This window comes from Crinia signifera, unplaced genomic scaffold (genome assembly GCF_055691185.1).
Source record: "Crinia signifera unplaced genomic scaffold, ASM5569118v1 HAP2_SCAFFOLD_488, whole genome shotgun sequence".
In the NCBI taxonomy this organism is placed as follows: Eukaryota; Metazoa; Chordata; class Amphibia; order Anura; family Myobatrachidae; genus Crinia; species Crinia signifera.
The window spans coordinates 48,353-74,261 of record NW_028142381.1 but is presented as its reverse complement, the minus strand read 5'-3'; the positions used below and the strand labels follow the sequence as shown (position 1 = coordinate 74,261).

General features: G+C 50.8%; 1 pseudogene across 1 annotated transcript in view; it reads right to left on the bottom strand.

Moving 5' to 3' along the window:
• Positions 1–351: 351 nt before the first annotated feature.
• Positions 352–25,909, bottom strand: part of LOC146055567 (ephrin type-B receptor 2-like) — a 73,517-nt pseudogene continuing 47,959 nt past the window's right edge. The window contains exons 4-7 of the transcript XR_014468767.1: positions 19,476–19,600; positions 3,053–3,215; positions 2,819–2,928; positions 352–784 (exon numbers count right to left, since the gene is read on the bottom strand). The product of XR_014468767.1 is annotated as an ephrin type-B receptor 2-like (transcript). The remainder of the gene's footprint in view (positions 785–2,818; positions 2,929–3,052; positions 3,216–19,475; positions 19,601–25,909) is intronic.

The following is a 25,909-nucleotide window of genomic DNA, read 5'->3' as shown; positions in this document are numbered from 1 at the left end:
ACTGAGGCTGGATGTATGAGGTATCTCACGCTGCACGGTGTACTGAGGCTGGATGTATGAGGTATATCACGCTGCATGGTGTACTGAGGCTGGATGTATGAGGTATATCACGCTGCATGGTGTACTGAGGCTGGATGTATGAGGTATGTCACGCTGCATGGTGTACTGAGGCTGGATGTATGAGGTATCTCACGGTGTACTGAGGCTGGATGTATGAGGTATATCACGCTGCATGATGTACTGAGGCTGGATGTATGAGGTATATCCCGCTGCACGATGTACTGAGGCTGGATGTATGAGGTATCTCACGCTGCACGGTGTACTGAGGCTGGATGTATGAGGTATATCACGCTGCATGGTGTACTGAGGCTGGATGTATGAGGTATCTCACGCTGCACGGTGTACTGAGGCTAGATGTATGAGGTATATCACGCTGCACGGTGTATGAGGTATATCACGCTGCACAGTGTACTGAGGTTGGATGTATGTTGGATGTACTGAGGTTGGATGCATGAGGTATCACACGCTGCACGGTTGTACTGAGGCTGTAAGTGTGAGGACACGTGAATTATATGCGTAGCTGGAGCCAGGGAGGACCCTATGAAAGGGGGTGACGGATGGGTGTCTGATCATAGAATAACATTAAGGGAACATAGGAACCAACAAACCAACGAGAGAACGGGCCCCCAGACCTGGAGACGGCACGCGGTACGTACTGTGGCCACTGGTATAGTGCTGCAGTTTGTCAGTGTACTCGGAGTCGGCCCTCTCAAAGCCTCGTCTTCTGGAAAGAATACAAACAGCCCTTAACCTGGGTACAAGCACTACTCCACCTATCAGGCTCTGCCGCTCACAGAGACCTCCATAGAGTCCACATTACGTCTCTGTCTGATGCCCAGTTAACAGCGCAGCAGACACTGTCCTGATTGGTGCTTATAAGGTGTGCAACCATCCAGCACTTTGGCTACATGGACTACATCGCAGCATGCAGTAACCATGCCCAGGAATACAGTACATCGGATTACCTGGGGGCAGTGACACTGAGATATCATACTCAGGGGACTGTGACCCTGAGACATCATACCCAGGGGACAATGAAGCCAAGACAATGAGACATCATACCCAGGGTCAGTGACCCTGAGACATCATACCCGGGGGGGGGGGGGGGGGGGGGAGTGACACTGAGACATTATCCGGGGGCAGTGACACCGAGACATCATACCCGGGGGGCAGTGACACTGAGACATCCGGGGGCAGGGATACCGATACATCATACCCGGGGGCGGGGGCAGAGACACCGAGACATCATATTCAGGGGACAGTGACGCTGAGACATCATATCCAGAGGACAATGATGCCAAGAGAAGACATTGAGACATCATACCCGGGGGGCAGTGACACTGAGACATCATACCCAGGAAGCAGGGACACAGACATTATCTGGGGGCAGGGACATCGAGACATCATATCCAGAGAACAATGATGCCATGACATTGAGACATCATAATCGGGGGGTCAATGACACTGAGACACCATACTCTGGGGCAATGACACTGAGACATCATACTCTGGGGCAATGACACTGAGACATCATACTCTGGGGCAGTGACACAGACATCATACCCAGTGGCCAGTGACACTGAGACATCATACCCGGGGGGCAGTGACACTGAGACATCATACTCTGGGGCAGTGACACTGAGACATCATACTCTGGGGCAGTGACACTGAGACATCATACTCTGGGGCAGTGACACTGAGACATCATACTCTGGGGCAGTGACACTGAGACATCATACTCTGGGGCAGTGACACTGAGACATCATACTCTGGGGCAGTGACACTGAGACATCATACTCTGGGGCAGTGACACTGAGACATCATACTCTGGGGGCAGTGACACAGACATCATACTCGGGGGGCAGTGACACAGACATCATACTCGGGGGCAGTGACACTGAGACATCATACTCGGGGGGCAGTGACACTGAGACATCATACTCGGGGGGCAGTGACACTGAGGCATCATACTCTGGGGGCAGTGACACTGAGGCATCATACTCTGGGGCAGTGACACTGAGACATCATATTTCGGGGGGCAGTGACACTGAGGCATTTTACTCGGGGGGCAGTGACACTGAGGCATCATACTCTGGGGCAGTGACACTGAGGCATCATACTCTGGGGCAGTGACACTGAGACATCATACTCTGGGGCAGTGACACTGAGACATAATATTCGGGAGGCAGTGACACATACATCATACTCGGGGGAAGTGACACATACATCATACTCGGGGGGCAGTGACACATACATCATACTCGGGGGGCAGTGGCACTGAGACATCATACTCGGGGGGCAGTGGCACTGAGACATCAACTCGGGGGCAGTGACACTGAGACATCAAACTCGGGGGCAGTGACACTGAGACAACAAACTCGGGGGCAGTGACACTGAGACATCAAACTCGGGGGCAGTGACACTGAGACATCAAACTCGGGGCAGTGACACAGACATCAAACTCGGCGGGCAGTGACACTGAGACGACATACTCGGGGGCAGTGCCACTGAGACATCATACTCGGGGGCCAGTAACACAGACATCATACTATCCAGGGGACATACTATCCAGGGGACATGGACACAGATATTGTACCCAGGGGCAGTCCCGCTATGGCATCATACCCGGGGGGGGGGGGGGGGGGGGGGGGGCAGTGATGCTAACACATAACTAGGGGACCGTGATGCTGAGATATTATAACAATTCTGGCTCAGCCCAGTGATACAATGTACTGAGGATGGAGAGATGCTACATTACCTGTTGCAGACGATGATGATGACCACCAGAGCGATGAGGAAGACCAGACCGGCGGGCGGAGGAGCCAATAATCAGTGGGAGTTTCTCCTGGAAGCTGCTCTGATATTCGGCTGGGGAGACACAGAGAACCACTAAGGTCTGAGTCCTCTGGGTGTACGAGGGTGACTCTGACCGACAGGGCACAGACCGGCGACACCTGCCACCAAGCCTATGACATATTACAGGAGATCTCACCTTCCGTCATGGTCTGGAAGTACATCTTGCCACTGTACCTCCCGTAGCCGGCTACCGTCCGCGCCCTGACCTGGAAGACGTATATTGTGCCGGCTTTCAGGCCAGGCACAACCACAGTGTTGGTCAGACTTTTCACCACGGAAGAGTTGTGTTCCGTCAGGTCCTGTAAAGAGAGAGATATTTAGGTTCATCGCTGGGAATAGTCAGTCTCTTATCAGTCTGAATTATAAGGAATCACAACAATTTGCTGGGTACAGACACCTGTGGAGGAAACCCCAGGGGAACGGTTACTGAGACGTTCCCCAGCTTGTTACGGGTCTGGTCTCCCTCCTCAGTATGGCAGCCTGACATTTCCCAGCCTGTTACGGGCCCGGTCTCCCTCCTCAGTATGGCAGCCTGACATTTCCCAGCCTGTTACGGACCCGGTCTCCCTCCTCAGTATGGCAGCCTGACATTTCCCAGCCTGTTACGGACCCGGTATCCCTCCTCAGTATGGCAGCCTGATGTCCCCCAGCCTGTTACGGGCCCGGTATCCCTCCTCAGTATGGCAGCCTGACATCTCCCAGCCTGTTACGGGCCCGGTCTCCCCCCTCAGTATGGCAGCCTGACATTTCCCAGCCTGATACGGACCCGGTCTCCCTCCTCAGTATGGCAGCCTGACGTCCCCCAGCCTGTTACGGACCAGGTCTCCCTCCTCAGTATGGCAGCCTGACGTCCCCCAGCCTGTTTCGGGCCCGGTCTCCCTCCTCAGTATGGCAGCCTGACATTTCCCAGCCTGTTACGGACCCGGTCTCCCTCCTCAGTATGGCAGCCTGATTTTCCCCAGCCTGTTAAGGGCCCGGTCTCCCTCCTCAGTATGGCAGCCTGATGGTCCCAAGCCTGTTTCGCTGGGAATAGTCAGTCTCTTATCAGTCTGAATTATAAGGAATCACAACAATTTGCTGGGTACAGACACCTGTGGAGGAAACCCCAGGGGAACGGTTACTGAGACGTTCCCCAGCTTGTTGCGGGCCTGGTCTCCTTCCTCATCATGGCAGGCAGATGTTTCCCAGCCTATTACGGGCCTGGTCTCCCTCCTCAGTATGGCAGCCTGACATTTCCCAGCCTGTTACGGGCCCGGTCTCCCTCCTCAGTATGGCAGCCTGACATTTCCCAGCCTGTTACGGGCCCGGTCTCCCTCCTCAGTATGGCAGCCTGACATTTCCCAGCCTGTTACGGGCCTGGTCTCCCTCCTCAGTATGGCAGCCCGATGTTTCCCAGTCTGTTACGGGCCTGGTCTCCCTCCTCAGTATGGCAGCCTGACATTTCCCAGCCTGTTACGGGCCTGGTCTCCCTCCTCAGTATGGCAGCCCGATGTTTCCCAGTCTGTTACGGGCCTGGTCTCCCTCCTCAGTATGGCAGCCTGACGGTCCCCAGCCTGTTACGGGCCCGGTCTCCCTCCTCAGCATGGCAGCCTGTGTGATGATACTGGGATGTGTATGACTGGGTACTACCAGGTGTTCCCTGCCCTGTCTGCTGAATACACACATTATATATGTATCCTAAGGTTAGTGGTAGGTGGCGCACCTGTACTATGACATTGGAAATGGCCAGACCTGCATCAGTTGTAATCTGGGCAGTCAGTCTGAGCACTGGTTAGGTGTCAATGGGGGAGGACAGTGGGTGCCCGACAGATGGGACTGGAAGTTGTGCGGACATTCCTTGGTCTACAGTGTGACACGTGTGTACCAGGATACATCATGGAAGGTATTACTACCCACTATAGAAAAGGCAGTAGCCAACCAATGACCACCATTTGTGGACATTGCAGTGGCCAATCAATAAACCCCCACCGTGGCAGCGCAGTGGCTGACCAACAACCACCCATCCTGGATAGTGCAGTGGCTGACCACGGGTGTGTACTGGCTAGCATTGTTGAGCGACCCTGGCTCATACAATGCTGGAATTACCACACACTTGTCCATCAGATCAGTGCAGTGAAACCCACCAGTGCCTCACCTGCCTTGTGGCATCACCAACTGGGCCCTAAAGGATGGGCAACATGTTGTGTGGTCTTGGGAATCCAGGTTCCAGATGTAGGGTTCAAGTGTGTTGCAGACCCCATTACTTATTTACAGCGTCTTATATAGCGCAGCAGATTTCGTTACAGCGTCTTATATAGCGCGGCAGATTCCGTTACAGTGTCTTATATAGCGCAGCAGATTCCGTTACAGCGTCTTATATAGCGCAGCAGATTCTGTTACAGCGTCTTATATAGCGCAGCAGATTCTGTTACAGTGTCTTATATGGCGCAGCAGATTCCGTTACAGTGTCTTATATAGCGCAACAGATTCCGTTACAGTGTCATATAGCGCAGCAGATTCTGTTACAGCGTCTTATATAGCGCAGCACATTCCGTAACAGTGTCTTATATAGCGCAGCAGATTCTGTTACAGTGTCTTATATAGCGCAGCAGGTTTTGTTACAGTGTCATATATAGCGCAGCAGATTCCGTTACAGTGTCTTATATGGCGCTGCAGATTCCGTTACAGTGTCTTATATAGTGCAGCAGATTCCGTTACAGCGTCTTATATAGAGCAGCAGATTACGTTACAGTGTCTTATATAGCGCAGCAGATTCCGTTACAGCGTCTTATATAGTGCAGCAGATTCCGTTACAGTGTCTTATATAGCGCAGCAGATTCCGTTACAGTGTCTTATATAGCGCGGCAGATTCCGTTACAGTGTCTTATATAGCGCAGCTGATTTGGTTACAGTGTCTTATATAACGCAGCAGATTCCGTTAGTGTCTTATATAGCGCAGCAGATTCCGTTACAGCGTCTTATATAGCACAGCAGATTCCGTTACAGCGTCTTATATAGCACAGCAGATTCCGTTACAGTGTCTTATATAGCGCAGCACATTCCGTAACAGTGTCTTATATAGCGCAGCAGATTCCGTTACAGTGTCTTATATAGCGCAGCAGATTCCGTTACAGTGTCTTATATGGCGCAGCAGATTCCGTTACAGCGTCTTATATAGAGCAGCAGATTCCGTTACAGTGTCTTATATAGCGCAGCAGATTCCGTTACAGCGTCTTATATAGTGCAGCAGATTCCGTTACAGTGTCTTATATAGCGCAGCAGATTCCGTTACAGTGTCTTATATAGCGCGGCAGATTCCGTTACAGTGTCTTATATAGCGCAGCTGATTTGGTTACAGTGTCTTATATAACGCAGCAGATTCCGTTAGTGTCTTATATAGAGCAGCAGATTCCGTTACAGTGTCTTATATAGCGCAGCACATTCCGTAACAGTGTCTTATATAGCGCAGCAGATTCCGTTACAGTGTCTTATATAGCGCAGCAGATTCCATTACAGTGTCTTATATAGCGCGGCAGATTCCGTTACAGTGTCTTATATAGCGCAGCAGATTCCGTTACAGCGTCTTATATAGCGCAGCAGATTCTGTTACAGCGTCTTATATAGCGCAGCAGATTCTGTTACAGTGTCTTATATGGCGCAGCAGATTCCGTTACAGTGTCTTATATAGCGCAGCAGATTCCGTTACAGTGTCATATAGCGCAGCAGATTCTGTTACAGCGTCTTATATAGCGCAGCACATTCCGTAACAGTGTCTTATATAGCGCAGCAGATTCTGTTACAGTGTCTTATATAGCGCAGCAGGTTTTGTTACAGTGTCATATATAGCGCAGCAGATTCCGTTACAGTGTCTTATATGGCGCTGCAGATTCCGTTACAGTGTCTTATATAGTGCAGCAGATTCCGTTACAGCGTCTTATATAGAGCAGCAGATTCCGTTACAGTGTCTTATATAGCGCAGCAGATTCCGTTACAGCGTCTTATATAGTGCAGCAGATTCCGTTACAGTGTCTTATATAGCGCAGCAGATTCCGTTACAGTGTCTTATATAGCGCGGCAGATTCCGTTACAGTGTCTTATATAGCGCAGCTGATTTGGTTACAGTGTCTTATATAACGCAGCAGATTCCGTTAGTGTCTTATATAGCGCAGCAGATTCCGTTACAGCGTCTTATATAGCACAGCAGATTCCGTTACAGCGTCTTATATAGCACAGCAGATTCCGTTACAGTGTCTTATATAGCGCAGCACATTCCGTAACAGTGTCTTATATAGCGCAGCAGATTCCGTTACAGTGTCTTATATAGCGCAGCAGATTCCATTACAGTGTCTTATATGGCGCAGCAGATTCCGTTACAGCGTCTTATATAGAGCAGCAGATTCCGTTACAGTGTCTTATATAGCGCAGCAGATTCCGTTACAGCGTCTTATATAGTGCAGCAGATTCCGTTACAGTGTCTTATATAGCGCAGCAGATTCCGTTAGTGTCTTATATAGTGCAGCAGATTCCGTTACAGTAACTTATATAGTGCAGCAGATGCCGTTACTGCGTCTTATATAACGCAGCAGATTCCGTTACAGTGTCTTATATAGCGCAGCACATTCCGTAACAGTGTCTTATATAGCGCAGCAGATTCCGTTACAGTGTCTTATATAGCGCAGCAGATTCCGTTACAGTGGCTTATATAGCGCAGCAGATTCCGTTACAGTGTCTTATATAGCGCAGCAGATTCCGTTACAGTGGCTTATATAGCGCGGCAGATTCGGTTACAGTGTCTTATATAACGCAGCAGATTCCGTTAGTGTCTTATATAGTGCAGCAGATTCCGTTACAGTAACTTATATAGTGCAGCAGATGCCGTTACTGCGTCTTATATAACGCAGCAGATTCCGTTACAGTGTCTTATATAGCGCAGCACATTCCGTAACAGTGTCTTATATAGCGCAGCAGATTTCGTTACAGCGTCTTATATAGTGCAGCAGATTCCGTTACAGTCTTATATAGCGCAGCAGATTCTGTTACAGCGTTTTATATAGGGCAGCAGATTCCGTTACAGTGTTTTATATAGCGCAGCAGATTCCTTTACAGTGTCTTATATAGCGCAGCAGATTCCATTACAGTGTCTTATATAGAGCAGCATTTTCCGTTACAGCATTTTATATAGAGCAGCAGATCCCGTTACAGTGTCTTATATAGCGCAGCAGATTCCGTTAGTGTCTTATATAGCGCAGCAGATTCCGTTAGTGTCTTATATAGCGCGGCAGATTCCGTTACAGTGTCTTATATAGCGCGGCAGATTCCGTTACAGCGTCTTATATAGCGCTGCAGATTCCGTTACAGCGTCTTATATAGCGTGGCAGATTCCGTTAGTGTCTTATATAGCGCGGCAGATTACGTTACAGCGTCTTATATAGCGTGGCAGATTCCGTTACAGCGTCTTATATAGCGCGGCAGATTCCGTTAGTGTCTTCTATAGTGCAGCAGATTCCGTTACAGCGTCTTATATAGCGCAGCAGATTCCGTTAGTGTCTTATATAGCGCGGCAGATTCCATTACAGCGTCTTATATAGCGCGGAAGATTCCGTTACAGCGTCTTATATAGCGCGGCAGATTCCGTTAGTGTCTTATATAGCGCAGCAGATTCCGTTACAGCGTCTTATATAGCCCGGCAGATTCAGTTAGTGTCTTATACAGCGCAGCAGATTCCGTTACAGCGTCTTATATAGCGCGGCAGATTCCGTTGCAGTGACTTATATAGAGCAGCAGATGCCGTTACAGCGTCTTATATAGCGCAGCAGATTCCGTAACACTTTATGTAGACAGTGATAGAACAAATTGGGTAACAGACAGACTTGTAAGTAAGAGGGCCCTGCTGCAAGCTTACAGTCTATAGCAGTGGTAGCCAACCCTAGCCCTCGAGAGCTACCGACAGTTCACATTTTCCAGACAACCTAGCTGCTGCACTCATTAATCACTGACACATTTTAAAAGATACACAGATGGAGCTAATTAGCTCACTTATGATTCTGTGAGGAGACCTGCAAAACATGCACTGTTGGTAGCTCTCGAGGACTAGGGTTGGCTACCCCAGATCTATAGGGACATAGGAGGGAAACACAAGGACAGGTACCAGTAATAGGGGTCCATCCTATTAACCCTGAAGGGTGCAATTTGCAGTTTGGTTGCCATTTTAATGCTGCAAATAGCACCCAAATTAACCTTAACTCGGACCCTTGCAGGGCGGACATCACTGAAAATTGCTCCCTCTCCTGTGGAAGTGTGACCACTTTTCAGCGAATTTGCCCGGCCATAAAGTGCGCCCAATGTCGTGAAGATTCACAAACACCGGGCGCATCCACACCCTTCGGATATAATAGGATCGACCCCACAGCAGTCCCACCAAGTTGCAGGTCCAGAAGTGAAGTGATTTAAATGTATGAAAAACATGCTTGGGGTTGGCGGCAGGAACAGAGATAAGAGATTGGAAGTGGCGGTTCCCTAGTGGTGTTGGCATGGGTTGGGTCCGATGGTCATTGACCGATAACCGATAAGTTGCAGTTCATGGGCATCATGTACCCCAACAACAATGGAATATTCCAGAAGGATAATGCCGGACACCAAACTTTCAAGAAGCCTCTAGCGTGTGAACGATTGGTGTGGCCGCCACGTTTGCCCGACATGAAGCCACATGAGAATTTAGCAATGTGGTGGAGGGGTCCATTTGCTCCCAGAATTCTCCATTCAAAAATATTAGGCATGAGAGGGTATATTCAAAAATATTAGGCATTGGGATAGGCACATACTACATACATATAAAAGGTTTGGGGGATGAGCGCTAATATAGGAAAGAGAAATAAGAATAGAGAAATAAGAGGGAAAAACACCTGAAATAAAAATCGGGTTAAATGCAAATGCTTACAGCTCCTTTGAGCCAATGTGTGTGTCCGTGGATAGCGCTTGCTAACTCTCCCTACCTCTGGTACCGGCACCGAGTGTTGCGGGGTGAGAAATCAACTTGCTGCGGCTGGTGGAATTGCCGCACGTCTTTTCCTCTTCTCCCGTCAGCACGGACGGTGTGACTTTGGCGGCGGGTGCTGCTTCAGCTGAGATGGTATCCGGCTGTCTTCCAGAGGAGTGAGGCGCGCTTGGGGGACCACGGCGCTGCCTTCTACGCGTTTCGTGCTGTAAAGCACTTTTTCAAGAATGGCAATAGTGGGATTCCGTGTGGCTATTTATTTAGCAATTTTTTTTTTTTAAACTTTATTGATAAAAACGGATATGGACATGAGATTTGGTGGGAACCTCATGTTGGCCCATTGACCACACGGTTTTGAGAATAAAAATTAGACAATTGTCCTTAAAAAAGATAAAAGGTGTTTTTTTTTTAAAAATTAGAAAAGAAGAATGAAAAAGAAAAAGAGGATGGTCTTTTAGTGGTGTTGGTTATTATCACTTTTCATTAAAACTTTCCAATAATTGTATCTTTTTTAAGGACAATTGTCCAATTTTTATTCTCAAAACCGTGTTGTCAATGGGCCAACATGAGGTTCCCACCAAATCTCATGTCCATATCCGTTTTTATCAATAAAGTTTAAAAAATAAAAAAATTTTTTTGCTAAATAAATAGCCACACGGAATCCCACTTTTGCCATTCTTGAAAAAGTGCTTTACAGCACGAAACGCGTAGAAGGCAGCGCCGTGGTCCCCCAAGCGCGCCTCACTCCTCTGGAAAACAGCCGGATACCATCTCAGCTGAAGCGGCACCCGCCGCCAAAGTCACACCGTCCGTGCTGACGGGAGAAGAGGAAAAGACGTGAGGCAATTCCACCAGCCGCAGCAAGTTGATTTCTCACCCCGCAACACTCGGTTCCGGTACCAGAGGTAGGGAGAGTTAGCAAGCGCTATCCACGGACACACACATTGGCTCAAAGGAGCTGTAAGCATTTGCATTTAACCCGATTTTTATTTCAGGTGTTTTTCCCTCTTATTTCTCTATTCTTATTTCTCTTTCCTATATTAGCGCTCATCCCCCAAACCTTTTATACGTATTTTAAACAATTTGAGCTGCTTCCTCCACTTTCAATTCCAGCGCAGTGAGCAACCATATTTTTTACATACTACATACATACCCACAGTGTAGATGCTGCCCTTACATGCCTGGTACTTGTGTTGGCACTAGCAGCCTAGATACAGGTATGTTATGGAAACACATATAACTGGCATTGTGAGCTATTAACCCTTGCCATGCCATGCAGCCTCCAGGTGACAATGGGGAAACCACCGTTCTCCAACTTAGCCCATTACAATAATATTTTAACAGGTGTGAGGGGAAGTCATGCGGAAAACCTGGGCTGTAAGAACAAGTCGGTAGCACCCCAGGGCCTGGGGACGCCAGATAGGTGCTTAACATTCCTCTGCCTGGGTGAGAGTCGTCTGAGGGTCACGCGTCACGGCGCTTCTACGCAGCCAACCGTGACACCACACTAATGCGGGGAGTGGAATATTCTGTACATGTGTCCTCCAGCCTCCATACCATACACAGCGTGAGATACCGCATACCTCCATCCTCAGTACACCGTGCAGTGTGATATACCTCATACTGTACATCCAGCCTCAGTACACCGTGCAGTGTGATATACCTCATACTGTACATCCAGCCTCAGTACAACGTGCAGAGTGAGATACCTCATACACCCAGCCTCAGTACACCGTGCAGTGTGATATACCTCATACATCCAGCCTCAGTACACCGTGCAGCGTGATATACCTCATACATCCAAGCCTCAGTATGCCGTGCAGCGTGAGATACCTCATACATCCAGCCTTGATACACCGTGCAGCGTGATATACCTCATACATCCAGCCTCAGTACACCGTGCAGTGTGATATACCTCATACATCCAGCCTCAGTACACCGTGCAGTGTGATATACCTCATACTGTACATCCAGCCTCAGTACAACGTGCAGAGTGAGATACCTCATACACCCAGCCTTAGTACGCCGTGCAGCGTGATATACCTCATACATCCAGCCTCCGTACACCGTGCAGCGTGAGATACCTCATACATCCAGCCTTGATACACCGTGCAGCGTGATATACCTCATACATCCAGCCTCAGTACACCGTGCAGTGTGATATACCTCATACATCCAGCCTCAGTACACCGTGCAGTGTGATATACCTCATACTGTACATCCAGCCTCAGTACAACGTGCAGAGTGAGATACCTCATACACCCAGCCTCAGTACGCCGTGCAGCGTGATATACCTCATACATCCAGCCTCGGTACACCGTGCAGCGTGATATACCTCATACATCCAGCCTCAGTACACCGTGCAGCATGATATACCTCATACATCCAGCCTCAGTACACCGTGCAGCGTGATATACCTCATACATCCAGCCTCAGTACACTATGCAGCGTGATATACCTTATACATCCAGCCTCAGTACACCGTGCAGCATAGGGTTACCACCCGTCCGGGATTACTCCGGACAGTCCGGTAATTAAGCCAGATGTCCGGAGTCCGGACAGGTGGCGTTCCCGGACTATACAATGTCCGGGAACCGCGCTGCCACTACCACTAGTGACTTACTAGAGCGCGAGCCGAGGTGAGGAGATGTGCCGGGAGTTGACACGGGGAGAGATAGCCGCTGTGCAGTCTGACAGTCTCTGCTCGTCGGCTATTTCAAATCTCGCGGTTCAGCAGCCAATCAGGAGTGGTGGATCCTGATTGGCTGCTAGACCGTGAGATTTGAAATAGCCGGGCGAGGGTGGCGTTGTAGCAGGCAGATGTGCGGGACATGTGTGTTACCTGTGGGAGCAGACGCGCTGCTAGTTACATGAGACATAGAACAGTAAGTCTAACTGCGGCTGCTGCTGCGTAAGCAGAGCCATGTCAGTGCTCCTGACGGGGCAGCACCTCATCCCCGGGACCTCGAGCCTCCGCTACCTTTCAAGCAGTTTTCTTTTTTTTTTTTTTTTAAATCAGTCAGTGTCAGAAAGCTGTGTCAGCGAGCAGTGTCAGTCAGCGCCAGGGAGCAGTGTCAGTCAGCGCCAGGGAGCAGTGTCAGTCAGCGCCAGGGAGCAGTGTCAGTCAGCGCCAGGGAGCAGTGTCAGTCAGCGCCAGGGAGCAGTGTCAGTCAGCGCCAGGGAGCAGTGTCAGTCAGCGCCAGGGAGCAGTGTCAGTCAGCGCCAGGGAGCAGTGTCAGTCAGCGCCAGGGAGCAGTGTCAGTCAGCGCCAGGGAGCAGTGTCAGTCAGCGCCAGGGAGCAGTGTCAGTCAGCGCCAGGGAGCAGTGTCAGTCAGCACCAGGGAGCAGTGTCAGTCAGCGCCAGGGAGCAGTGTCAGTCAGCGCCAGGGAGCAGTGTCAATGTTAGAGAGATGTGTCCGGGAGCATTGTCAGTGAGCTGTGCCAGAGAGTTGTCAGGGTCAGTGTCAAGGATTCCGACGACATTTTAATTATAAGGTTGGCGGACATCAGGCTGGATGCTGCATGTCCAGCCATTCTAGTGTGCTTCCACTGCCTACCATCAGTAACAGTAAAAGTGACCCCCCCCCATGGCTGCTGCTGTGTGGCACACTGGCACTGGCTGTCTGAGGAGCCCTAAGTTGCCCCCTGCTGCTTTAATGCTTGGCCTGTTGTCCAGACTGAGTGACACTGACACCATACCAGCTGTCCCAGAGACCCAAGTCCCAGTCAGTGTCTGTCTGACAGACTACTGAGGCACCCTCCACTGCCCACCCCAGCCCCACCACTGTGTATTGCAGGCCAGTGCTGTCTCCAGCCCTTTGTGGGCTGCCTGTGGCTGAGGCTGCCCCCCTGCCTTAGCAGGCCCTAGGGTCCCCTCCTGCCCTCAACAGGGACCCTCTCTTCTGCTCCTGCTGACCTGACTGATAGAGCATGCAACCCCTGGCATAGAGCATGAAACCCGTAGCAGCAAGCATGTAGGTAAGCGGCACTTATGTGGCATAATATGTAATAGGCATTACGGCATGTGGTATTATATGTAATGGGCATTACAGTGTGTGGAATGGGAATGACAGTGTTTGGTATAACGTGTAATGGGCATTATAGCATGTTGCATAATATGAATTGGGCATTGCGGTGTGTCGCATAACATGTAATGGGTATCATGGCATGTGGTATAATATGTAATGGGTGTGGGACTTGTAACAAGCATTACGGTGTTATCCATAGTTTTAAAAAATTGTTGAGCCCTGGCATAACTTGTAATGGTCATCATGGCCTCTGGTGTGCACGGTCACTGTTGTCCTTCTTTTATGGAAAAATTGTTGAGCCCTGGCATAATGTGTAATAGGCACTATGGCATATGGTATAATATGGATGTGTGACGTGTAATAGGCATTATGGGGCAAATTTTTGGTGCGCGCCTTTGGCGCGCACTGTCCATCTTCTCCCTATTTTTTTTTTTAATTGTCCACTCATGGCATAACGTTTAATGGGCATCACAGTGTGTGCCATAATATATAATGGGCATCAGTGTGTGGCATAACGTGTAATGGGCATTACAGTGTGTGTGACGTAACGTGTATGTGGTATTACTGTGTGCGAAATCAAGAATAGATTTGAAGCAAATGTAAAAAAAAAATTATAATAAGGCGGGTCAAGGGGCGGGGCTGGGGGCGGGTCAATGGGTGGGCTGGGGGTGTGTCAAGGGGCGGGTCACTGTCCGGGAATCGCTCAACACAAAGGTGGTAACCCTAGTGCAGCATGATATACCTCATACATCCAGCCTCAGTACACCAAGCAGCGTGATATACCTCATACATCCAGCCTCAGTACAACATGCAGCGTGATATACCTCATACATCCAGCCTCAGTACACCGTGCAGCGTGATATACCTCATACATCCAGCCTCAGTACACCGTGCAGCGTGATATACCTCATACATCCGGCCTCAGTACACCGTGCAGCGTGATATAACTCATACATCCGGCCTCAGTACACCGTGCATCGTGATATACCTCATACTTCCGGCCTCAGTACACCGTGCATCGTGATATACCTCATACATCCAGCCTCAGTACACCATGCAGCGTGATATACCTCATACATCCAGCCTCAGTACACCATGCAGCGTGATATACCTCATACATCCAGCCTCAGTACACCATGCAGCGTGATATACCTCATACATCCGGTCTCAGTATACCGTGCAGCATGATAAACCTCATACATCCGGCCTCAGTACACCGTGCAGCGTGATATACCTCATACATCCGGCCTCAGTACACCATGCAGTGTGATGTACCTCATACATCCAGCCTCAGTACACCATGCAGAGTGATATACCTCATACATCCAGCCTCAGTGCAGCGTGATAAACCTCATACATCCAGCCTCAGTACACCATGCAGCGTGATATACCTCATACATCCAGCCTCAGTACACCGTGCAGCGTGATATACCTCATACATCCAGCCTCAGTACACCGTGCAGCGTGATATACCTCATACATCCAGCCTCAGTACACCGTGCAGCGTGATATACCTCATACATCCAGCCTCAATACTCCATGCAGCGTGATATACCTCATACATCCAGCCTCAGTACACCGTGCAGCGTGATATACCTCATACATCCGGCCTCAGTACACCGTGCAGCGTGATATACCTCATACATCCGGCCTCAGTACACCGTGCATCGTGATATACCTCATACTTCCGGCCTCAGTACACCGTGCATCGTGATATACCTCATACATCCAGCCTCAGTACACCGTGCAGCGTGATATACTTCATACATCCAGCCTCAATACTCCATGCAGCGTGATATACCTCATACATCCAGCCTCAGTACACCGTGCATCGTGATATACCTCATACATCCAGCCTCAGTACACCATGCAGCGTGATATACCTCATACATCCAGCCTCAGTACACCATGCAGCGTGATATACCTCATACATCCAGCCTCAGTACAACATGCAGCGTGATATACCTCATACATCCAGCCTCAGTACACCGTGCAGCGTGATATACCTCATACATCCAGCCTCAGTACACCGTGCAGCGTGATATACCTCATACATCCAGCCTCAGTACACCGTGCAGCGTGATATACCTCATACTTCCGGCCTCAGTACACCGTGCATCGTGATATACCTCATACATCCAGCCTCAGTACACCATGCAGCGTGATATACCTCATACATCCAGCCTCAGTACACCGTGCAGCGTGATATACCTCATACATCCAGCCTCAGTACACCGTGCACCTTGATATACCTCATACATCCAGCCTCAGTACACCGTGCAGCGTGATATACCTCATACATCCAGCCTCAGTGCAGCGTGATATACCTCATACATCCAGCCTCAGTACACCATGCAGCGTGATATACCTCATACATCCAGCCTCAGTACACCATGCAGCGTGATATACCTCATACATCCGGCCTCAGTACACCGTGCAGCGTTATATACCTCATACATCCGGCCTCAGTACACCGTGCAGCGTGTGATACCTCATACATCCATCCTCAGTACACCGTGCAGCGTGATATGCCTCAGTACACCGTGCAGCGTGATATACCTCATACATCCAGCCTCAGTACACTGTGCAGCGTGATATACCTCATGCATCCAGCCTCAGTACACCGTGCAGCGTGATATACCTCATACATCCAGCCTCAGTACACTGTGCAGCGCGATATACCTCATACATCCAGCCTCAGTACACCGTGCAGCGTGATATACCTCATACATCCAGCCTCAGTACACCGTGCAGCGTGATATACCTCATACATCCAGCCTCAGTACACTGTGCAGCGTGATATACCTCATACATCCAGCCTCACTACACCGTGCAGCGTGATATGCCTCATACACCCAGCCTCAGTACACCATGCAGCGTGATATACCTCATACATCCAGCCTCAGTACACCATGCAGCGTGATATACCTCATACATCCAGCCTCACTACACCGTGCAGCGTGATATACCTCATACACCCAGCCTCAGTACACCATGCAGCGTGATATACCTCATACATCCGGCCTCAGTACACCGTGCAGCGTGATATACCTCATACATCCAGCCTCAGTACACCGTGCAGCGTGATCTACCTCATACATCCAGCCTCAGTACACCGTGCAGCGTGATATACCTCATACATCCAGCCTCAGTACACCGTGCAGCGTAATATACCTCATACATCCGGCCTCAGTACACCATGCAGCGTGATATGCCTCATACACCCAGACATATAACATTACTCTGAGCAGTCTCCTCCTGGTCACATTATGTTCAGCAAAAAAGATGCACAATGACAGCCATGATGTATGAGGACACATCTGTATTTTAGTATATGTGGAGATATGATCGGGGAAGTAGATATTAACACAACCAGCTGTTCAGGGGATTGATTACTGATATATCTGAGGTATGGGGAAACCACTGTGTACAGATCAGACTAGATCTTGAGGCGCGCTCTTTAGCAGTGGGGGGCCTCCAGATGTAGGGGTTCAGCCACGTCCAGAGCTCAGATAGGCCCTCAGATGCTGCTGGCTCCCCTATCTGTACTGTGTACACCGCTGCAGTGCCATCGCTGCTCATTAGTCTGAATGGAGGGAAGGTGGGATCCGATCAGCCAGAAGTAATCTCTATCCCCAGTGAGCAGTGAGAGGCGGCCATGCTGAAGGGAGAGGTCAGGGTCACTTCCTAGTATGGCAGCCCATAGCATGGCCTGCGCTGACTGCAGAGACAAACACCTGTACGGTGCATTGCGTATGACAGCGGAGAGCAGCTCTGCACACCTTCCAGGTCACCGGCTACAGCATGACCAGAGGCGTGAAATCAGTGCCGTGTACAGTATGTGCCGCATAGGACCTGGGGGGGCACAGAGTGTGGTGCAGCATGTGCAGAACGGGACATCAGTGCCGTGTACAGTATGTGCCGCATAGGACCTGGGGGGGAGGGCAAAGAGTGTGGTGCAGCATGTGCAGAACGTGACATCAGTGCCGTGTACAGTATGTGCCGCATAGGACCTGGGGGGGGGCACAGAGTGTGGTGCAGCATTTGCAGAGTGTGACATCAGTGCCTTGTACAGTATGTGCTGCATGGCGGGGGAGGGGTGGGGGTGATGGTTAGCATTACTGCCTCACAGCCCTGAGGTCATGGGTTCCATTCCCACAATGGCCCTAACTGTGCGGAGTTTGTATATTCTCCCCGTCCTTGCGTGGGTTTTCTCCGGGTACTCCGGTTTCCTCCCACAATCCAAAAATATACTGGTAGGTTAATTGTTTCCTGACAAAATTAACCCTAGAAGGTCTGTGTGCGCATGTACATGTGGTAGGGAATATAGATTATAAGCTCCTCTGGGGCAGGGACTGATGTGAATGTTCAAATATTCTCTGTACAGCGCTGCGGAATCGGTGTACGATATACTGTATAAGAAACTGTTAATAATAATAAACACTGGGCCAAATATCCTCCCATAAATTATACCCCTTTCACCCCCACCCCCTACCCGTTGCTGTCCCCACACTTTCTTCCCCAGACCCCCGTTTTCCCTGGCTGTCCCAGCACACTGTCTATACTGGCTGTCCCAGAACTCTCCCTCAACCATGTCCTATCCCTGCACTCCTCCCCATGTGCTGCCGGCAGTGAGGTGCAGTGATCGCTATATGGGCAGAGAGGCTGTCCCCAGCTATCTCTCCCCCCACCTCCTACCCTTGACTGTCCCAACACTCTCTCTCCCCCCACACCTGGCTGTCCCCACACTCTCTCCCCCACCTCCTACACCTGGCTGTCCCCACACTCTCTCCCCCACCTCCTACGCCTGGCTGTCCCCACACTCTCTCCCCCACCTCCTACCCCTGACTGTCCCACATACTCTGCCCCCCCCGCCCAGTACACAATATACCCCCCACCTCCTACCACTGGCTGTCCCCACACTCCCCCTCCCCCATGTCCTACCCCTGACTGTCCCAGCATTCCCCCCCCCCCCCACCTTCTATCCCTGACGCTCTCCCCCCCACGCCTGGCTGTCCCCAAACTCTCTCTCCCCCACCTCCTACCTGGCAGTCCCACATTCTCTCTACCCCCACCTCCTACTCCTGGCTGTTCCCACACTCCCCCCCCCCCCCACCCCTGGCTGTCCCAGCACTCCCCCCCCTTCCGCTGGCTGTCCCCACACTCCCCCTCCCCCCACTCTCCCCTCACCACCCCTGGCTGTCCCAGCACACTCTCTACCCCCCTCCTCTACCCCTGGCTGTCCCAGCACTCCCCCCCCCCCCCCCCCCCCCACCATGTCCTATCCCTGGCTGTCCCAGCATACTCTCTACCCCCACCTCCTACCCCTGGCTGTCCCAGCACTCCCCCACCCCTGGCTGTCCCAGCATACTCTCTACCCCCACCTCCTACCCCTGGCTGTCCCAGCACTCCCCCCCCCCCCCACCATGTCCTATCCCTGGCAGTCCCAGCACCCCCCCCCCCTCCCACCATGTCCTACCCCTGTACTCCCCCGGCAGTAAGTTGCAGTGATGGCTATACAGGCAGAGAGGCTGGCACCGTACATGTGGATTACCCACCTTTTCGTAGTACAGCAGTTCGTAGTCTAGGATGACCCCGTTGGGCTGATCTGGCTGTGACCAGGAGAGGGTGATACTGTCCACGGAACGGCTCACCTGATGCATGATGGAGACACTGGATGGGGCTGGAAGATAAAGCAGAACAGGATGATATAGCAAGGTGCAGATAGAGGAGACAGGGGGTTACTGGAGCGGAAAGTCTCCAGCAGTCAGGGGCTGTCAGATCCCATTGCAGCATTTGGCCTATTTGCTTTGTGGACTGTGACCTGCTCTCTCCTCACTGCGCTCTACCGGTGCTGGCCTGGGGGCTACACAGAGAGGACCACCGGCACTGGGGCTAGGTATAAATACTCTGCAGATCTAGTGGGACACCAGCTGCGGGGACTGTGCCCTCCCCAGGCCGATTCTACGATCTTACCTCCTGTGGGTCGATCATGGCAGACGTTCCCCCATTGGTTGGGGCGGTTATGCTAGGATAGAGGGGCTATTAATGGAGTATAATCCTCATTACAGAGAGAAGCCTGTAATATGTGTGTTCTGTATTATGCAGCACAGAACCATGTATGGTGGCGTCTAACCATGTCCTGTCTCCCTATCTAGTGCCAAAGAAGTTTCACATTGTTACATGCAAAGTTCTGTGCCAGGGCAGGACAGGAGCAGAATACCACCTATGGCTGCCGCCCGGGTCAGCTCCTCGCCCTAATATTACACCAAGCTCAATCAGCAATTCTCATTATCGGAGCGATCAGTCTAGGATGGCACACAGGAAATTATTACCGGTGTTATAGAAGTATAGCTAGATCCAGGGAGGGGTGTCATACACAGAAAAACAGTGTTATATAAGGAGAGAAGAGGCCGGAAAACACGTGGATGGAGGATGAGCAGGGAAGAGGTCAGAGGACATAGGGATGGAGGATGAGGAGGGAAGAAGCCGGAGGACATGGGGATGGAGGATGAGGAGGTAAGAGGCCGGAGGACATGGGGATAGAATATGAGGAGGGAAGAGGCCAGAGGACATGGGGATGGAGGATGAGGAGGGAAGAGGTCAGAGGACATGGGGAAGGAGGATGAGGAGGGAAGAGGCTGGAGGACACAGGGATGGAAGATGAGAAGGGAAGATGCCAGAGGACACGGGGATGGAGGATGAGCAGGGAAGAGGTCAGAGGACATAGGGATGGAGGATGAGGAGGGAAGAGGTCAGAGGACACGGGGATGGAGGATGAGGAGGGAAGAGGCCGGAGGACACAGGAATAAAGGATGAGGAGGGAAGAGGCCAGAGGACATGGGGATGGAATATGAGGAAGGAAGAGGCCAGAGGACATGGGGATGGAGGATGAGGAGGGAAGAGGTCAGAGGACATGGGGAAGGAGGATGAGGAGGGAAGAGGCTGGAGGACACAGGGATGGAAGATGAGAAGGGAAGATGCCAAAGGACACGGGGATGGAGGATGAGCAGGGATAGGGTCACAGGACATGGGCATGGAGGAAGAGGAGGGAAGAGGCCGGAGGACACAGGAAAGAAGTATGAGGAGGGAAGAGGTCGGAGGACATGGAGAGAGAGGATGAGGAGGGAAGATGCCAGAGGACACAGGGGTGGAGGATGGGGAGAGAAGAGGCCGGAGGACACAGGGATGGGGGATGAGGAGGGAAGAGGCCAGAGAACACAGGGATGGAAGATGAGGAGGGAAGAGGCCAGAGGACACAAGGATGGAGGATGAGAAGGGAAGAGACCAGAGGACATGAGGATGGAGGATGAGGAGAGAAGAGGCCAGAGAACACAGGGATGGAAGATGAGGAGGGAAGAGGCCAGAGGACACAGGGCTGGAGGATGGAAGAAGCCGGAGGATATAGGAATGGAGGATGAGGAGGGAAGAGGTACGAGGACATGGGGATGGAGGATGAGGAGGCAAGGATGCCGCAGGACACAGGAATAAAGGACGAGGAGGGAAGAGGCTGGAGGACACTGGGATGGAAGATGAGAAGGGAAGAGGCCGGAGGACGCGGTAATGAAGGATGAGAAGGGAAGAGGCAGGAGGACCTTGGAATGGGGCATGAGAAGGGAAGAGGCTGGAAGACACAGGAATGAAGGATGAGGAGGGATGATTACGGAGGGTACAGGAATGGATGATGAGGGAAGAGGTTGGAGGATACAGGAATGGAAGATGAGGAGGGAAGAGGCCGGAGGACATGGGGATAGATGGTGAGGAGGGAAGAGGTTGGAGGATACAGGAATGGATGATGAGGCCGGAGGACATAGGAATGAAGGATGAGGAGGTAAGAGGCTGGAGGGCATGGGATAGGAAGGAGACTGGAGGACATGGGATTGGGGGATAGGAAAAATACTAGTGGATCAGGGTAAAGAATGAAAACTGGAGGACATGGGATCCGGGGACAGGATGGAGACATAAGATTGGGAGTGATGGGAAGGAGACTGGTGGACATGGGATCGGGGGACAGGAAGAAGATTGGAGGACATGGGATTGAGGGATAGGAGGGAGACTAGAGGACATGGGATCAGGGGACAGGAAGAAGACTGGAGGACATGGGATAGGAAGTGATGGAAAGGAGCCCGTAGGACAAGGAAAGCGGGAGAGAGGATGATTGGACAGATGGCAATAACAGACTTCAATAAAATAAATACGGATAAATTAGCATTAACAATAACAGTGTCAGAATATAAGAAGTCTACATTAACACCACATGCTTACAATGCAGGCTAGAAGCAGGATGAACAGAAGAAGAGTAAAGGGTTAATCTGCCTGGCAGAGGAGGGGGCTAGGTGACAAGTGTGACAGATAAGTCTACCATCACCCATCCCTGTGCTCTGATCTCAGTCCAAGTCATTCCCAGGGACAGAGTGTGGAAAATGCCTTTGCTCTGCCTATGAAAAGGCAATATGAGGAACTCACACTGAATCAAACCCGGAAAATCGTCCTAAGTCCCCGGCGCCATGGTCCAATCAATTCCTGCACAGTGATTACTGGAGGCCTACATCAGCCACAGAAAGGACCCACATGCCAGTTCTGATCACTGCAGCCACTACCAGCCATTGCCCATCCCCCTCACATCATTATGGAAATATACTCTAGGAAAGCCAGCTGCATATGTAGTAAACTCCACAGAAACAGAGGTCTGAGGGATGAGTGAACCCTCGGACCTAGACGTCTGCGACATGAGAGTATTCTCAGAAATAAATGCCCCCGGGATGGGAGTCTTCTTTGGAAGTAAAAGTTAGAGATTAGAATACCCCCAAAACAGACATTTTTGAGAGGTTGGTGTAGCCTTGGAAATATCTCTGAATGAGAGGAGTACCATCAGAAATGGACACCTGAGAGCTGTGAGTACCATCAGAGATGGACACCTGAGAGCTGTGAGTACCATCAGAGATGGACACCTGAGAGCTGTGAGTACCATCAGAAATGGACACCCGAGAGCTGTGAGTACCATCAGAGATGGACACCCGAGAGCTGTGAGTACCATCAGAGATGGACACCCGAGAGCTGTGAGTACCATCAGAGATGGACACCTGAGAGATGGAAGTATCAACAGAGATGGAAACCCGAGAGATGGGAGTACCGTCAGAGATGGACACCTGAGAGAGAGAGAGAGAGAGAGAGAGAGAGATGGGAGTACCGTCAGAGATGGACACCTGAGAGCTGTGAGTACCATCAGAGATGGACACCTGAGAGCTGTGAGTACCATCAGAGATGGACACCTGAGAGCTGTGAGTACCATCAGAGATGGACACCTGAGAGCTGTGAGTACTATCTGAGATGGACACCTGAGAGATAGAGATGGGAGTATGGTCAGAGATGGACACCTGAGAGATAGAGATGGGAGTATGGTCAGAGATGGACACCTGAGAGCTGTGAGTACCATCGGAGATGGACACCTGAGAGCTGTGAGTACCATCGGAGATGGACACCTGAGAGCTGTGAGTACCATCGGAGATGGACACCTGAGAGCTGTGAGTACCATCAGAGATGGACACCTGAATGATGGAAGTATCGTCAGAGATGGACCCCCGAGAGATGGGAGTACATCAGAGATGGACACCTGAGAGATGGGAATACTGTCAGGGATGGACACCCGAGAGATGGGAATACTGTCAGAGATGTACACCTGAGAGATGGGAATACTGTCAGAGATGGACACCCGAGAGATGGGAGTACTGTCAGAGATGGACACCCGAGAGATGGGAGTACTGTCAGAGATGGACACCCGAGAGATGGGAGTACTGTCAGAGATGGACACCCGAGAGATGGGAGTACTGTCAGAGATGGACACCCGAGAGATGGGAGTACTGTCAGAGATGGACACCCGAGAGATGGGAGTACTGTCAGAGATGGACACCCGAGAGATGGGAGTACTGTCAGAGATGGACACCCGAGAGATGGGAGTACTGTCAGAGATGGACACCCGAGAGATGGGAATACGGTCAGAGATGGACACCCGAGAGATGGAATACTGTCAGAGATGGACACCTGAGAGATGGGAATACTGTCAGAGATGGACACCTGAGAGATGGGAATACTGTCAGAGATGGACACCCGAGAGATGGGAGTACCTCAGTGATGGACACCTGAGAGATGGGAGTACCTCAGAGATGGACACCCGAGAGATAAGAGTACTGTACCATCAGAGTTCGACACCTGTGAGAAGGAAGTATCTCAGAGATGGACACCTAAGAGATGGAGAGAAATGGGGCCTACACACCAAGCCATTTCAGCCCATTTTTCATGCGGTCTGACTAGATCAGATATAAAATGACCAGACATTACTCCGTGTGTAGGGGCCATAGGGATGCGCCGGGTGATTAATATCCGGCATGCATGATAAATCTAGTCAGGGCCGGTGTTTGCACCAGCAATGGGTGGTCCTTATCTCAGCCCTGATAGGTAGCTCAGCACACAGCGCTGTGCAGTGCTGAGCTATATAGGGATTCAGTATTGAATCCCGGAGGTCGGGATCCCGGCGTACAGAATCCCGACCCCGGAATCCCGACAGCCGAAATGCAGACAAGGGACTTCTTATCTCAGCTGCTGCTTTTGTGCGAGAGATGTGACTTCACATACACAGTTCATGTCTGGACTCAAGATGCTACGCTGCAACAGTGAACGTCATCGGACTGTGCCGGCCAGTGACGCCGCCAGCAGCTCCCACCTGCGGCCTCGTCACCATGACAACACTCGTCCGATAGTCAACACTGTGGAGCTACGGGTAGGGTGACCAACTCATCCCTTTAATCCAGGACACATAATAATGACACAGGTTCTGTGGCTGGCTTTCACCTGGTTTTAAACTGCCACAGAACCTGTGTAATTAATATGTGTCCCGGATTAAAGGGATGAGTTGGTCACCCTAGCTACGGGGCAGCAAACACCTATAGGGAAACAATCCCTGTAACAAACAATCTCCTAAAATTCATTTAATAAACATATCGGACGAGTGTTGTTATGGTGACAAGGCGGTAGGTGGGATCTGCTGGCGGCGTCACTGGCCGGCACAGTCCGATGACATCCATTGTTGCAGTGTAGCATCTTAATCATTGGTCAAAGAAAATGACATAAACAGACAAAGTATTTCCACCAATCTATATTTACATATATACAAAATCTGCCTCGATCCAATTCTCCTTATGTGAAGAAACTGCACATATTGCCCTTGTTATACTCTTTGTAATTGCACATGTTGGATGGTAAAATTGTATCAATCTGTCAATCAGTAATGCTGGGTACACACCAGGACGACTAGGGCACGATTCTGTCAATTTAGATCCAATTCCGACCGGTTGTATGCAGATTGTATGTACTATCGTGTGTTTTTGACATTTATTTGATCCGATTCCGATCAAATGCGCGTTCACGCCGCTCGTTTGGTCGCATCTTTGGTCCTACGTGCTGCAGGTAGGATCCGTCAATCCCAGGCCGACCGACCGTCAATCGTATGCAGATCGTGAGTGTTTTTTGCCGCCTCCGTCGTCCGTCCGTCGGTGCGTCCGTCGTTTGATCCAGCCTATTTGAGTGGCATTTCCTAAACACTCCCCCGGCGCCATGTTTTTCCACATAGCAAACAGCGCTGGCGCAGCAGTTGGACTCTCCTTCTTGTCTCATCTCCCAGAACAACAACCTGGTATGTTTGCACTCCCAATGCTCTTCTATGCATGCCCACTGTTGCCACCAATGTATATAGTGTGTATAAAGCACTGGTTTGGCAACCGTGCACCCGACCATGTCACTGTTTTTTTTGGGTGGGCCCCATGTCTGTGTGTATACATATAACCAATGTCCACCATTGCAGTATTCCAAGCACTCCTCTCTGCTAGGCCCCATTCACCTGTGTGTGTGTGTTTGTGTATATATAGATATATATACATAAACCATTGTCCACCATTGCAGTATTCCAAGCACTCCTCTCTGCTAGGCCCCATTCACC